The sequence below is a fragment of the Rhinatrema bivittatum genome, chromosome 9 (genome assembly GCF_901001135.1).
Source record: "Rhinatrema bivittatum chromosome 9, aRhiBiv1.1, whole genome shotgun sequence".
Taxonomy (NCBI): Eukaryota; Metazoa; Chordata; class Amphibia; order Gymnophiona; family Rhinatrematidae; genus Rhinatrema; species Rhinatrema bivittatum.
Genome location: NC_042623.1, coordinates 244,346,842 through 244,363,930, shown reverse-complemented (window position 1 = coordinate 244,363,930; position 17,089 = coordinate 244,346,842). Strand labels below are relative to the sequence as shown.

At 45.4% G+C, this 17,089-nt stretch overlaps 1 protein-coding gene across 15 annotated transcripts in view; it reads right to left on the bottom strand.

Moving 5' to 3' along the window:
* Positions 1 to 17,089, bottom strand: part of TBL1XR1 (transducin beta like 1 X-linked receptor 1) — an 854,914-nt gene that overhangs the window by 670,773 nt on the left and 167,052 nt on the right. Inside the window, exon 1 of one of the 15 annotated variants that reach the window (XM_029616817.1) lies at positions 11,502 to 11,622. The exons of the other annotated variants lie outside the window; for them this stretch is intronic. The gene's annotated coding sequence lies outside the window, so the exon portion shown is untranslated. Of the gene's footprint in view, positions 1 to 11,501; positions 11,623 to 17,089 lie in introns of those variants that run through there. 15 annotated transcript variants of the gene reach the window in all.

Here is a 17,089-nt window from a genome sequence, read left to right as displayed (position 1 = left end):
GAAACCAGCCTGAACTGGGTGCACCAATTTAGCCATTACCCTAATTAATCGGTTGGCTAAGATTTTAGCTAGTATCTTAAGATCAACATTAAGTAAGGAAATAGGCAGATACAAACCACACTCTAATATCCCACCCAGGTTTCGCAAGAATTGTTATACCAGCTAGATTATACCTGGGGAAAATTGGATTATCCTCCCTTACATAATTAAATAACTTCCTTAGTGGGGCCATCACATCCTTTGAGAATGTTTTATAGAACTGGAAAGTAAATCCATCTAAGCCTGGGGCTTTATTAACTCAGATCTTTTACTACTTGTTGAATTTCAAAAATTGATATTTCCTGATCAAAAAAGTATTTCTCTTCCTCAGAAATTCGAGGGAGATAAAGATCCGCTAAATATGAGTTGATTTGGGACATTCTGTAACTGTTTCAGTCTTACAGATAGGAGATCATGACAAAGGCTATTACAATAATCAAATTTTCCCTAATACTAAAGCATGAACCACCAACAGTAAATCCTTTCTGTCCAAAAACACTCATATCTGTCAGATATACCTTAAGAATATAAAGACCCTAATTACACAGGATATTTGTGCTTCAATTAGATACTGGGAATCAAGGTACACTATCTACAAATCACTGTTCTGCATTCTAAACTATGGGAAACACTAACTCCCTATTTTGTGTGCTCGCCCAAAGCAGATCTGCTACTGCTGGTGTGCCACAACTATAATAGTACTGAGGTTATTTTCTTTATAAAACAGCAAAGCCTTATAATAGTAGTTCAGATAGGAAGTAACTTGGGTAGACTAAATGGGCCCTAGAGACTATTTTGACATATTCTAGATTGACATTCTACACCACTCTTAATTTTGTAAATCTCTATCATATCCTTTCTCTGTCTTCTATTCTCTAAACTGAAGAACCCTGACCTGTTAAAGTCTATTCTAGTAAGAGCCATTCCATCTTCTTTTGTGAATGTTTTCTAGTACTGCTGTATCAGATTCAAAACTGCATATAATATTCCACTATGAAGCAATTCAGAGGCATTATTGTCCCAGTTTTGATTTCTATTCCTTTCCAAATAATTCTTAATTCTCTTTGCTTTTTTAACCACTGCCACACACTGAGCTGACGACTCAAAAATCATTTTGCCGAGTGGTAACATCTTACATAGAAGTTAGCATGGTATACATACAGTTAGAAATTTTTTTATTTTATGTTTTATTTTTTTTACTATGTGCATCACTTTGCACTTGTCCATATTAAATTTAATCTGCCATTTAGATGCCCAGTCTCAACTCCTCACAATCCACTCATGTTAAGAACTTTGAATAATTTTGTGTCTTCTGCAAATTGATCACTACATCTGTTGCTTTTTCCAGATCATTTATGAATATATTGAACATCACTGATCCCAGCAGAACTCCCTTGAGCATTCAGCTATTCACTTTTCTCCATTAGAGAAACTGACCATTTAGTTCTACTCTGCTTATAATTTTTTAACCAGTATCTAAATAAAAACAGACATGACGGCAGAAAAAGTCCAAATGGTTCATCCAGTCTGCCCAGCAAGCTTATGGTATTATCCGTGTAGGTTACCCCCATGCTTATGAGTTTCCTAGTCCATAAAAGTCAGGGCCTTTGTTGGTTGCTATTTGAATCCAGTTCCCCATTATGTCTTGCCGTTGAAGCAGAGAGCAATGTTGGAGTTACATGAAAGTATCAAGTTTATTGGTTATAGGTAGTAACTGCACATCAGCAAGTTACCCCTATACTTGTTTGTTTCCCCAGAGCATAAAGATCGGGGCCCTCAGTTGCTGTTCAAATGCAATTGCCCTTTTCCCCTTGACACTGAAGCAGAGAGCCATGATGGAGTTGCATCAAGAATGTGAAGGCTTATTAGTTAAGGGTGGTAAACGCCGCACCAGCAAGTTACCCCCATGCATTCTACACAATCAATCCTCTAGTCTTTAGGGATCCATAGGGTTTATCCCATGCCCCCTTTGATTCTTTCATGGTTTTTGTCCTCACCACCTCCTCCAAACATTGTCACCTTTCTTATGACTCTTTAATTTTCTGCAGCATCTCAGGAAGAGTGTCAAATGCCTTCCTTTTGTTAAATCCATGCTGGCTCTATCCCATTAACCCATATCTGGTCACATGCTCAGTATTTTTTTTTTTTTCAAAATTAGGTTCTAGCCTTTAGCCCAGCACTAAAATGAGGCTCATCGGTCTATAGTTTATCAGATCATGCGCCTTGATCCCTTCTTAAAAACTGGCATCACATTAGTTACCGTCCGGTCTTCAGGCATTGTAATTTATTTTACTGAGAGATTACAGATCTACAATTTCACATTTGAATTCTTTCAGAACTTTGGAGTGAATACCGTGGGGGTCCTCATCGGTGGCTTCATCAAATGAGCAAGGTCTATGCTGAAATCCCATGGCACCAGTGACTTCTGTACTAGATGTTTCAAGTACCACAATCCCTTCATGAATTTCATTATGAGATGATGTATCAAGATGGGCTATTATCTATGGATGCATGATAAGCCACTATGGTGCTCAGATGTATCCTTATGAAAGATGTAGCAAGTCATGAATCTAAGAGGTGCAAATACAATAACAGGTGTTTTGATTTGCAGTAGAATGGGTCCAATAAATTCTGGGCACACCACTTGGAGTCTAGACTCCACTTAACGAAATAGCTGCATCTGGTGGAAGGTTTTTGGGCTGAAAGAATAGTATCATCAAATTTGAGCAGTGTCAGATCGGGGATTATCAAGCACTAAACATCCAAGCTGTGATGTTAGAGATGGAAGATTTGGATGAATTAAGCTGCCATTCTCCTGAATCAGCAGAAGAGGATTGGAACTGAGGTGGACTGGAGGATGTACTGAAAGTCGGACTAGATATGCATACCTGACTTGTCTGGGATATGCCAGAGCTGAGAATCATGTAGCCATGGTCCTAAACAAGTTACTGCACTGACATCACAATAAGAGGTAAGGGTGAAAAGTGTACACAAGGTTTGTCCCCCAATCGAATTGGGAAGTGTCTTGAGCCAATCTCAGATCGTTCGGAAGAATGGAGCTAAACTGATCAAGTTTCTGGTTCTGTTCTGTCACAAACTGATTTATCAATGGACAGCCCCACAACTCAAACAGTTCATTGGCTGTGGATTGAGAGCCCATTCGTGAGTATGAAACATCCTAAGGCAGTCCCCCAATGTATTGGATACCCTAAGGTAAGTGCATGGCTTGAAAAGTCACTTGATGGTCAATCGCCCATTGACATTTTCAGCATCTTGACACAGCAACCCCGTGCCACCCTGTTTATATAAAACATGGCAATTTGGTTGTCCGTTTGAAGTAAGATGCTCTTTCTTCACAGCAGGTGCATGAACTCAGAGACATTCTTTATCGACCTCAGTTCAAGAAGGTTGATATGGAGAAGATGCTCTTTGAGAGACCAAGTGTCCTGTGTCCAAAAGGATTGGATATGAGCCCCTCAACCTTTAGTGGAGGCATCGCCAACATGAGGTGGGGAAGAGGCTGAGGGGGGGAGGGGGGGCCTCCATCCCAGTCACCAGTGAAGCTCCTCTTTCATATTCCAAAACATATGAATTATTGTACTAGCAATTTAGTAAGCTGATTCCATTGGGTACGTAAATGCCACTGGAAGCAATGGATGTGCAGTTGGGTCAGTGAACTACATGCATCTCTGCTGCCATGTGGATGAGGACTAGGATTTGGCTGGCCATAGAGGATTGAGCTGATAGAAGTTTTTTAACTATAGTGTGCAGCGCCTGTACTTGCTCAGAGGGCAGGTACATTCTCTCTCACAAGCTATCTATCCATGCAAAGCAAAGAGCAGTCACTCGGCTCATTAAACCATCCCCTCTCCTCCTGTCTGCAGGCAACTGGTTGGAAGGGCTAAGGCTGGACTACAGAGAAAAGAAATTAAGTTTTTTGGTCTGCATATTTCAATTTCTAATTTGTGGTCACTGTCTATATTTGGTAAGAATCTATATTCTGCATGTGTGATTGAGGTGAGCTATTTTGCTAATGTATCTGTAACAAGTTGTCTTGTTTGGTTTTCCCAGCAAGGGATATACTGGTATTTAGAACCTGTGGAAAATTTGTGATGTTGCCTTTTCATTTAGAATTGCTACTGTTTGACATGTGAGTGCTATTTGGCATGGTAGGTTTACTATATGGGTTCTGACTGACTTTTTTTGCAGGGTTTTATGTTATTTCACAAACTGGTAATAGAAGGAGTTTGTGTCACAGAATTAATTTTTGGTTTTACATGGCGAGTAGAGAGGGAAAACATCCTAACTAGTTCAGAACAGCCAGCCATTTCAGAGATGATGTTCAACAATGCAGTTTGGATTTCTTTTACAGACCAATATTCAAAGAAAGCAGAGCCCTTAAATTACGTGCCATTTTTTAGCCAAATTTATTCTAAATTTTCAACTGAAAATGTTCCTAAAATTTGGGAGCCTAAAAATTAGGACTGCTTTCATTTGTCTAGAATCCTAAATTAGATGCCTAGTGCTGAAAATTAGTACTAAACTAAGTTTGTTTTCCCCACTCTAACTCCATGGATGTAGACACCCACTTTATAGGATCCTAAATTTAGAAACCTAGTGAAGCTAGGTTCTTAAACTTGGGTACTAAGCCCAGTAAATTTTCAAAAGGGCCAATTAAGAATCTTCATGCCTAAAATTCCCACTGTAATAAGACATCTTTCCATTGACAGACAGGGATGAATGAGCCGTGACATATTGGTGACATTTTCGGGCAGCACTAAATGGACCCTCTCACTCACAGGTCGATACTGTAACGTGCGGTTGAAGATTTCCCGTCTGTAACGTGCTGGGAGCGCACAATTCGGACGCTTAAGGCGATCCAGCGATACAGTCTCCAGTTTCACGCATCCTTAGCGCTTCTTAAAACAGACGCATAACCCTTTCCGCACGCAGCATGTATACGATATGTAAATGAACGAATTAGCTGTATAATGAAGGAATTAGCTATTCCCCTCCGATACTGTGATGCGCGCTCAGATTATCTCCTTTGTAACCCGCTATTTTGCCGCGTCCTTAACCTGTTAGTTTACCGCCTACCCTCTACTTGGTGTTAGTGTGGTGTTCGAAAATTAAAACGGGAATAAAGTGTAAAAAATAAAGGCGATTTCGGCGCTCAAGGCCCCGTCCGGTCTCCGGTGCAGCCCCAGTCCTGTCCCCTCCTCCCGAAGCAAAAAAAAAAAACCGAAAAAGTAGCAAGGGTCGGGCCTGCTACGGTAGTCCCTTCTCCTCTCCTCCCGATTTCGGCGCTCAAGGCGGCCGGGTGGGCGTGCATTCATCCAGGCAGAGGGAGCCGGCGGCGAAAGCGGCCTCCGGCTCCCTCTGCCTGGATGAATGCATGGCCCCCGCCGGCAGTGAGTGAATGCCCGTGCGATTTCAGCGCTCAAGGCGGCCGAGTGGGCGTGCATTCATCCAGGCAGAGGGAGCCGGCGGCGAAAGCGGCCACCGGCTCCCTCTGCCGGATGAATGCACGGCCCCCGCCGGCAGTGAATGAATGCCCGTGCGATTTCGGCGCTCAAGGCAGTCACATGACGTGACGTCACGCCTTGAGCGCCGAAATCACACGGGCATTCATTCACTGCCGGCAGGGGCCGTGCATTCATCCAGGCAGAGGGAGCCGGAGGCCGCTTTCACCGCCGGCTCCCTCTGCCTGGATGAATGCACGCCCACCCGGCCCCCTTGAGCGCCGAAATCGCACGGGCATTCATTCACTGCCGGCGGGGCCCGTGCATTCATCCAGGCAGAGGGAGCCGGAGGCCGCTTTCGCCGCCGGCTCCCTCTGCCTGAATGAATGCACGCCCACCCGGCCGCCTTGAGCGCCGAAATCGGGAGGAGAGGAGAAGGGAGAAGGGAGAAGGGACTACCGTAGCAGGCCCGAGCCTTGCTACTTTTTCGGTTTTTTTTTTGCTTCGGGAGGAGGGGACAGGACTGGGGCTGCACCGGAGACCAGACGGGGCCAGGGCAGGTGAGCGGGGTCTGGGGGAAAGTTTGCCGAGCATCGGGGAACATAACTGTTCACTTCCTGGTACCTGTCATTTCAAATGTCATTTATTTATTTATTTATTTTATAACTTTTATATACCGGCATTCGTAAAAAAAAACATCATGTCGGTTTACATGTAACTGAGAAAGGAAATTACAATGATAGGTGGAGGAAAGATAGATAGTTAAGAGATAAGTTAACTTTACTGTGGTGCCAACATGCGTCACAGTTAAACGAGATTACATGTAATAAACCATATTAGACAAAATTAGACATATACTAAATATAATAAACCATATAATAAACCATATTAGACATGTTAGACATATTAGACATATTAGACAGTATATATACATATAATAAACCATATTAGACAAAATTAGACAGTATTAGACAAAGTTAGACAGAAATTAATTATGAAATGACATTTGAAATGACAGATACCAGCGCGGCCGTGAAGCGTTAGGCCCGCGAACCCAGGATACTGTATAGGCGCTCTATACAGTAAAATGGGTTGCGCGGGCCTATCGCTTGCCTAAGGCTTCGCAGCCGCGGCATGCATTTGCATGCAATTTGAAGAGAGTATCGAGCGGTAGGTGAAGAGAACTGTGCGTGTGGGGAACGAGGGTGCGCCCGACACTGCCGCACTGTTTCTACCGCGGCCTTAGAGTATTGATCTGTCAGCTAGTAGAGCTTTTGCTCTACTGAGTATATGCAAAAAATGTCCATGTGGGTGTTGCCTTGTGAGCACCCTCACTCTTTTTCCATCCAAGCATGGATTAAATTCTTCTGTAAATTCTTCAGATATTTCCTCCTAAATTTTGCCTTACTGTCTCGGTAGCCCTAAATCAGCACTTTTCAGTGCTATTTTTCAAATCATTTTTCCTTAGGATGTCCAGCAAGGAGAAAGCCACCATGAGTGGCTTTAAGGATTGTATTTGCAGTAGGAAGATGTCCATTACCAATGGGAACCAGTGGGAACACTTAGAGGAGAGGATCACCTTGCTGGTGGCTGAAAGGAATCAGTAAGTTTTTGCTTGGGACATTGTCTTTTTTAAAAGTATTGGGGCAAAGTTAACTATTTTGGAATATTATTTAGTGTGTTTGTGCCTTTAATAGTCAGAAAGGCAGTGAATAAACAAGTTAGACTGTTTGTATTTTTAAATAGTCAGTCAATAAGGTAGCAGTAGGTAGAGTGTTTATTTTTAAAAGTCTGCAGAACTGAGTGTTCTCCAGACTTTTAAAGAAAAGAGTGTTTGTATTGAAGAAAAAAACACAACCCAAAAAGTAGCCAGAAGCTAGAAATAAGCTAGGAGCAGTGTATACCTAAGTAAAAAAGTTGAATAGTTCAGCTCAGTTACTCACCTTGGAAAGGTGTTGAGGTAATGTGATTGGGTTTGAATAGGGACCAACATTTGTCAATCAAGAGAGCAGTGAGTCACTCAGGCTGACTAACTGAAGTTAGACTGAGGTTAGGACTTTTCAGCTTGGAGAAGAGACGACTGAGGGGGGATATGATAGAGGTGTTTAAAATCATGAGAGGTCTAGAACGGGTAGATGTGAATCGGTTATTTACTCTTTTGGATAATAGAAAAACTAGGGGGCACTCCATGAAGTTAGCATGGTGCACATTTAAAACTAATCGGAGAAAGTTCTTTTTTAATCAACGCACAATTAAACTCTGGAATTTGTTGCCAGAGGATGTGGTTAGTGCAGTTAGTATAGCTGTGTTTAAAAAAGGATTGGATAAGTTCTTGGAGGAGAAGTCCATTACCTGCTATTAAGTTCACTTAGAGAATAGCCACTGCCATTAGCAATGGTAACATGGAATAGACAGTTTTTGGGTACTTGCCAGGTTCTTTTGGCCTGGATTGGCCACTGTTGGAAACAGGATGCTGGGCTTGATGGACCCTTGGTCTGACCCAGTATGGCATTTTCTTATGTTCTTATGACATGATCTATACTACTGACTGGGACCAGATCACAATTGTGGCTTGGAAAATGAAGGAACTGCGTAAGTCTCAGAAAAGTCACAGTCCCTCCGCCTCCCCAGGAATGCAGTTGAATAGGAGTTCCTAAAAAGTATATCTTCCCTTCAGCAGAACAGGTCAAATCCTCGGGGACAAGCAAATATAAGTGGAATGTGTTGAAGATAAGGCAGCTCCACTCTGTGGAGCACCATCAGAGCACTCAATGCAGTGAGCCCTAGAACATAGGATTAATTCATCAATCCTCAATATCTCTGGCACATCACAGTGCTTCCAACACCACTGTATGCTGGCATTTCAAGAATTATGACAGGGGAAGAAGGGGATATGATGCCCTTATACAAACAAAATTAATAGAACAAGGGCTATATGTGAAGGTACAAGATCTTATTTGCTATTTGGTACTTCTTGCATCTAATCAGCCTCCAATTCAAATTTTGCAGAGTTCAGATGTGCAGGATTCCATTCTGGTTATCACAAGAGAATGTTCCACCACCTACGCCAGGTCAGAGGGCACAAAAGCCTCTCAACCAAAAAGAGTTGGTGAAAGATTTCATTACCTCTTTTGTGGCTAAGGATAAGGAGGGTAGCTTCCAACATCTTTCCAAGACATCAGATTTACTTCAAGGAAAGAAGTCCTACTATCCCCAAGTCGTTTGGATACTCCATCAGAGCCCTGCAAGGTGGCTCAAGCCCACGGCATTCACTTACAGTGGATTCCAGCTACAGGATGTGCACTAGAAGTACATCCCTCCTTGGCGATTAAAGACCCCTCTTCAGTCACCTTCATCATTGGGGCCCTGGATTAGTATTCCCGCACATCTAGGCTCTGAAGAAGGATCAACAAGGATCCCTTTTGACTCCCTCCTAGAGCCTCCAGAACACTTGTCTCCACCAGATGACCTTTCCCACTCCAAATTTCTGGACAAGTTGGGGAAAGTGCTCGGAGTTAATGTGTGGAAGGACAAAGATACTCACACAAACATCTCTGACCTCCTCTAAATTTTGGAAATGCCAGCAGAACCAGCCGCCATCCCAATTCATGATATCCTAAAAGATTGGATTGGATAAGTTCTTGGAGGAGAAAAGGATTGGATAAGTTCTTGGAGGAGAAGTCCATTACCTGCTATTAAGTTCACTTAGAGAATAGCCACTAACATTAGCAATGGTTACATGGAATAGACTTAGTTTTTGGGTACTTGCCAGGTTCTTATGGCCTGGATTGGCCACTGTTGGAAACAGGATGCTGGGCTTGATGGACCCTTGGTCTGACCCAGTATGGCATTTTCTTATGTTCTTATGTTCTTATGAATGTGGGACAATCTTATTTCCTGTGCCCCAGTTGCAAGAAAACTAGACCTTAAATATAGAATACAAAAATCCTCAGGTTTTGGAATAGTGCAACTACCCCAATCACTTGTGGTTGAATACCTCTTAAAAGAGCAAAGAAACAAGGATATACTCAAATACCCCAACAAGGAAGGATCCCAGGCTACTGAACAATTTTGGTAAAAATATTCCAAACCTTCATGCTTAATGCACAAATTTCCACTGACCAGTTCTATATAGTTCAGAAAATGCAAAATTGCATACTTTTAGTCACTTGATGCTAAAGAATGTATACGCCATCTCATTCGATACCACCTGGTTTGCTTAAGAGCAAGTAGTCTACACGAGGTCCATGACAAGTTGGCAGAATTTACCTGCCTAGGTGATCACCTTTTCAGAGAAAAGCTCAAATAAAGGAACAGCATGAAGAGGTCCAGTTCCTCTTCACAGGACTGAAACAACTGTCTTCGGCAAGGTGCCCTTACTATGTTTGTAAGAGACCATATTTCCAGAGATCTCCCTTCTGGTAATTCCAACTAGAGGATTCCACCAGTATAGCCGCAACAGCAACAACATCTGGCTCAAATTAAACAGTATGAATGCCATCAGCCCAAAGCAAGTCAGCAAGGCCAGCCCAAGCCTGGGCCAAGTTTTTTAACCACTTGTCAAACCCAGCAAATATTCTTTCTGATGGCAGTTGGGGGGGGGGGGGGGGGGGTGGTGCAGGGAATCTAGCACTATGTGGAGGAAAGGCACAAAATCAAAGATTGCCGAATTCTAAAAATTATGAAACCTGGATACTGCTTGCATTTCTCCTGGCTTCCCATGCTTCTACACTGCTTAGCCTTCAATCCAGATTGGTTTCACTCGATGCAACTCCTCATGGAAATGGAGTCGCTCCTCATACAACCGGTTCCTCCAAATCACCATAGGTAGTGGAGGTTCTACTCCCACTATTTCCTTATCCCCAAGAAATCCAGGACACAGAGACTCATCCTGGATTTAAGAAGCCTGAACAAGTATATATTCTAGGAGAGATTGAAAATGAATTCTCTCCACATATTTCTCCCCTTTATCCAAAGGAGTGGAGAGAATGTGCACTCTGGATCTAAAGGATCCTTACTTATTCTCCTATTCATCCCTCCAACTGGCATTACCTGCACTTTATGGTGCTCCCCTTCAACCTGTCAGTAGCACTGAGTGTCTTCACCAAGTGGCTAAGGGAAGTATATCAGAGTCTTTCCTTCCATGGATGACTGGCTTGTGTCGGCAATCTCTCCTGCACAAATCATAGCTACTCTAGTCATAAGGTTTCCTAGAGAATTCCAAAAAATCTACTCTGATTCCCTCCCAGTAAATCAAATTCACTGGAGTTTGGATACATTCTCTACAAAAGAGAGCTTGCCTTCTGACAAACCGGGTGATCCCTTGTAAATAAACTGTTTGAACACCAATCAGTCATCGGCCAGGGAGGTGCTGGTTGTTCTAGGCTACATGGTGACAGCAATTCAGCTAGTTTCTCTAACCTGGCTTCACATGACTCCTACAGTGGGGCCCCCATTCCCAATGGGACCAGTTTACTCAATCCTTTAACAACCAAAGTAGAGGATTTGAAATAAATGAATGTCAGGAGTTCTTTATTCTGCACAGAACATCATGTGCAGAATAAAGAACTCCTGGTGTTCACTGATCCCCTTGTCTTTGGTTGCTACTGCAATATTGGATCAGTTTCCGGTTTTTTTGGACCTTCCCTTTTGAAATAAATGAAACAGGAAGAAGCACTGCTCTGTTTACTTCCTCGCCAAGTAATATTGGCAACTGATGCCCCCACAAAGGATTGGGAGGACCACATTGGTCTCTTTCAAAGTTAAGGGACTTGGTCATAGAACGACAGATTCAAATAAGCCTCCTAGAATTGACAGCGATCGAATATACTAAATTTTCACTAGGTTCCTCCGGGGAAGAGTATTCCCATTCAAACCAATAACCTAATAGCCCTGTTCTAATTGAACAAGCAAGTTGGCAGAGGATCATGCACAGTTTGCCAAGAAACAATGATATAAGAATGGGCATGCAAACATCAAGCTGTACTTCAAGTGACCTACTTTCCAGGGATCTCCAACATATTAGCAGATTGCCACAGCAGAGTGTTTTGTCCACATGAATGGTCTCTGCAGCAGTCAATAAGCCACAAACTATTCAGTCTATGGGGACTTCCAGCAAATCGACCTATTTGCATCAAAACAAAAACAGAAAATTTTGCTCAATTCTTTCCAGCAAACTCAAATCTGCTCATGATGATTTTCTACTCATCTGGAATGCAGATCTCAAGTACATTTTTTCACTAATTTCACTAAAAGCCATAATGGTGCAAAAAGTGCTCAAAGACCGACCCGTCTGATCCTCATAGCTCCAAGTGTGATCCAGACAGGTCTGGTTTGCATATCTAGTACAGCTGTCCAGAAGTCCTCATCTCTCTCTGGTTGGATCTATCTTTATTAACTCAAAAACAGGAAAATCCATTTCATCTGACCCTTCCTTCCCTCAATTTGATGGCTTGGATGCTGTGCACTGAATGATTACTGGGAAAAACTGTTGAAACTATTTACAAAAACACAAAAATTACTGAACATATAGTCAGTTTAATAGGAAAAAGCCAACATGGATTTAGCCATGTGATGTCTTGCCTCACTAACCTTCTACATTTTTTGAAGGCATTAATAAATATGTGGTTAAAGATAAGCTAGTTTATATCGTGTATCTGGATTTTAAGAAAGCATTTGACAGACTTTTGAGGAAATTAAAAAGTTATGGGATAAGAGGCAGTGTTCTATAGTGGACTGAAAATGGATTAAAAGATAGAAAACAGAGTTGGACTAAATGGTCAGCTTTCTCAATGGAGAAAGGTGAATAGTGGAGTATCCCAGGGATCTGTAATGGAACTACTACTTTTTTTTTTTTGTTAACATTTATAAATGACCTAGAGTTGGGAACAAGTAAGGTGATCAAATCTGCTGATGAAACAAAACTATTCAAAGTTATCACAAGAGAATTGTGAGAAATTGCAAGAGGACCTTGCAAGACTGGGCATCAAAATAGCAGATGGCATTTAATGTGGGCAAGTGCAAAGTGATGCATGTAGGGAAAGAACAACCCAAATTATAACTACATAATGCAAGATTCTACATTGGGAATTGCTACCCAGGAAAATAATTTAGGCACCATTATGGATAAAGTATTGAAATCCTCTGCCTAATATTTGGTGGTGGTGGCCAAGAAAATAAAACATAATGCTAGGAATTATTAGGAAATGAATGGACAATAAAACAGAGTAGCACATAGTAACATAGTAATGACAGCAGAAAAGAACTAAATCGTCCATCTAGTCTGCCCAGTAAGCTTCTTATGGTACTATCTGCCGTGCAGGTTACCCAGTTTCTCTTAAGAGTAGTCTGTGCAGTTACCCCCGAAGCCTTATGGTAAGGGTAGTAAAGCACAGTTGCTTACCTGTAACAAGTGTTCTCCAGGACAGCAGGATATTAGTCCTCACATGTGGGTGGCATCATCAGTTGAAGCCCGGCACAAAAAACTTTTGTCAAAATTTCTAGAAGCTTTGTCCAGCAGACTGAGCATGCCCAGCCTGCTACTATCTGTGCGTCCACAAATGAGCCACTGACGTTACCATAGCCCGCACAGAGTGAACTTTAACTTTGCCAGCTAGCTGAAGGCCTGCCTGCGTGTAGCAGAAGGCGATACAATCTACCAGCAAATTGGACAAGGTCTGCTTACCCACCGGCACCCCCAGCCTATTGGGGTTAAAGGACACAAATAGCTGGGTGGACTGTCTGTGGCTCACCATGCAGCCAGGTAGAACCTCAAAGCGCTTTTACAGTCCAGGGTATGAAGCACCCATTCCCCTGGGTGGGAATGAGGCCTCAGAAAGAAGGTGGGCAGAGCTTTGGACTGACTGAAGTGGAAATCAGTCACAACCTTGGGCAGAAACACAGGATGCATACGCAGGACCACACTGTCATGGAAGATCCTCGTGTATGGCGTGTATGTAACCAGAGCCTAAATCTCACTGACTCTACAAGCCGAAGTAATCGCCACCAGGAATATGACTTTCCAGGTGAGGAACTTCAGGTCACAAGACTGAAGCGGCTCGAAAGGAGGCCGCATGAGGCTCGCTGAACAACGTTGAGGTCCCAGGATGCAACCAGAAGCCGAAGAGGGGGGCTTCAGTTGAAGGAGACCCCGCATGTAACGGCCCACTAAGGGCTGGACCGAAAAAGGCGTGCCAACAACACCTCGATCGTACGCACTGACAGTGAGGAGGTGCACCCTGACAGAACTGGTCTGGAGCCCAGACTCAGACAGGTGCCACAGATAGTCCAGTAGCTGGGAGAGGGGGCATGCACCAGACGGAAAAATGCTTCCACTTGGAGCAGTAAGACTTCCTGGTTGAAGGTTTTCGGGACTCCACCAGGACCCGGGAAACACATTCCGAGAGCTGCAGGGGCTGGAGGACTATGTGCTCAACATCCAAGCCGTGAGGACCAGCGCCCAGAGGTTCGGATGGCGCAGGGTGCAGATTCTGCGATATAAGGTCGAGCACAGTCCCCAGCCAAATGGGCGCCTGCACAGACAGATCCTGCAGAAGTGGGAACCAGACCTGCTGAGGCCAAGAGGGTGCTACGAGAATCATGGTCCCCCTGTCCTGCTGAAGCTTTGATAGAATCTTCAAGAGGACTGGTAAAGGGGGGTACGCATACAGAAGGCCTTTCCTCCAATGAAGGGAGAAGGCATCGCAGGCCGGATGGCTGCTCCCCACTAATAAGGAGCAGAACCTGCTTTCTTTGTGGTTGAGGGAAAGCAAACAGATCCACGTCCGGCGTACCCCACCGGCGGAACAGCTCGGCTGCCACTTCCAGGTTGAGGAACCACTCGTGGGGCTGGAAATACCAGCTGAGGCAGTCTGCCAGCACATTGAGGTGGCCTAGCAGACAGGTAGCTCGTAGGGACATCCCCTGAGACAAAGCCCAGGTCCACACCTGCACTGCTTCTCGGCAGAGGAGGAACAAGCCCGTGCTGCCCTGTTTGTTGATGTGCCACATCACAACTTAATTGTCCATCCGGATCAGGATGTCCTTGGAGGACAATAGGTCCCTGAACACCCACAAGGCGTAGCGCATTGCCCGAAGCTCCAGAAAGTTTATCTGTCAGTGTGCTTCGGCGGGGATCCAGAGGCCCTGCGTGTGAAGACCGTTGACATGGGCCTCCAACCCTGGGGGGAAGCATCAGTGGTAAGGGTCACCTGGGGCGGAGCGGGCTAAAGGGAAGCCCTCTTTCCAGGTTGGAAATATCTTCCCACCATGACAGACACTCGTAAAGGGTCTGTAACTAAGACTGGAGCCTCGAGCTCCTGAGATGCCTACCACTACCGGGACCGCAGGGTCCACTGGGCGCTCCTCATGCAGAGGCGAGCCAGGGATCACATGGACAGAGGCCGCTGCATGGCCCAGAAGGCGAAGCAGAAGACAGGCTGGTACCATCCGACTGTTGTGGAGAAGGGCAGCCAGCGAGGCAAGGGCGACTGCCCGATCCCTGGGCAGAAAAGCTTTCGCTTGTGCCATATCCAGCCTGGCACCGATGAAGTCCAACTTGGGGGGGGGAAGAACCGAGGTGTGACTTGGGGAAGCCGATAACAAACCCCACCGTCTTCAGGGTCTGCACCATCAAGGTCAGGACCTGCAAGGCTCCAGAGCAAGACTCACTCCTGACCAGCCAGTCGTCCAGGTACAGGAACACATGGACTGAGCGACACCCAAGGTAGGCGGCCACCACTGCTAAGCATTTGGTGAAAGCGTAGGGGGCCAATGCCAGCCCAAAGTGCAGCACTTTTGTGCCAGTAATGCGGTTTCCCCAACACAAAGCGGAGGTATTTCCGGTGGCTGGGGACGATTGCAATGCATGCGGTCGAGGGAGCAAAGCCAGTCTCCTCTTCTGAAGAGCGGAATCAGCATGCCCAAAGAAACAATCTTGAACGTTTGACTTATGAGAAACTTGTTGAATGCCTGGAGGTCGAGAATGGGGCGCAAGCCACCATTCCTCTTCAGGATGAGGAAATACCTTGAATAGAACCCTCAGCCTTGTTGACGGCGAGGGACGGGTTCTACTGCGCCCGCCATGAGGAAGGCGGAAAGTTCCAACTGAAGCATGACCAAATGGATGGACAAACCCCACAATAGACATGGGGAGAGGTCTCTGGGAGCTTACTGAAATGGAGCCGGTACCCCTGGGGCATGATTGAGAGGATCCAGCGGTCCCAAGTGATCTCTTCCCAGCAGCTGGCGAAGCTCATGAGCCTGCCTCCAACTGGGGGATCCGATGGCAGGGGTATGGCCAGTCAAAACCCCATGACGAGGCTTTCTGCAGCCTAGGCGCTCACAGTTGGCAAGGACAGCCCCTGGAGCTGGTGCGCAGTGGGCGAGTCCAGATGGTGGGAGAATAATACTTCCTCTGCCAGTAAAAGGGTTTCCGAGAACATTGCCTGAAGGACTTTCTGGCTGAGGACAAGCCTTCCGAGGCACTAGCAGACAGCTGCTGAAGGGTATAATGATGGTCCTTCAGTTGCGCCACTACATCCCCAACGAGGTTCTCACCCGTGCAGGGAAGGTAGACTAGCCTGTCTTGGACCTCCGGCTGGAGGTCTAAGGCCCAGAGCCACGCAATTCCTCTGGCACCAATGTCCACGGTAGCTAAACAGGCTACCGCATCAAAAACATTGTAGGTGGAACACACCTTGTGTTTTCCCGCCTCAAGACCCAGCAGGGCAATGGCGGCAAGGCCCACCTGCTGTTGCTCTGCAAAATCCTGGACTTGTTTCCAGAGATTGCGGTTGTACTGGGTCATGTACAGCTGATAGACGGCAATGCGGGTATCAGCATGGCGCTCTGAAAGATCTTTCTTCCCAAGGTATCGAGCTCCCTATGCTTGCGGCCCGGAGGAGCGGAGGCATGGGGACGGGAGCGTCGAGCCTTTTTCAAAGCAGACTCCATGACCACTGACTGGTGGGGGAGCTGCTTTCTGTCAAACCCCACAGCCTGTTGCACCAGATAGGTGGCATCGGCCTTCTTGTTAACAGGGGAGACAGAAATGGATGTTCCCACATGTGGAGGAGGATGTCTAAAGATATCGTAGATACGAACCGCCACGATTTCCTTAGGTGCATCGATGAACTGGAGCACTTTCCAGCATCTTATGATGTGCATCCTCTTCCATAAGGAGTTGAAATGGGATGGCCTTGGCCATGGCCCTACCAAATCCTGTGAAGGACAAGTCCTCAGGCAGCGACTGGCACCGCTCCCCCGGAGGGAAGGGCCCCAACAACAGTCCGAGCAGACAAGGATGAGTCTGTGGAGTCATCACCCCAGGGGTCATAAGGCTCCTCTTCCACCAGGGTCAACATGCCGTGGACAAGGGCCATGAGGGGTATCGACCCTGGGCTCCGATGGCCTCAGTGGAACCAGCAGCATCAATGGGCCCCCAGAGTAGAAAGAGCGAGAGGCCACAGTAGGCCGGAGGGATGTGGCAATGGCTCGGGGAACCGTGGGTGAGGGAACCCGGTACCGGCCGCATCTTCTTCCTCGGAGGATCTGAGAACTAGGATCTGAGAACTAGGATCACTCCGATG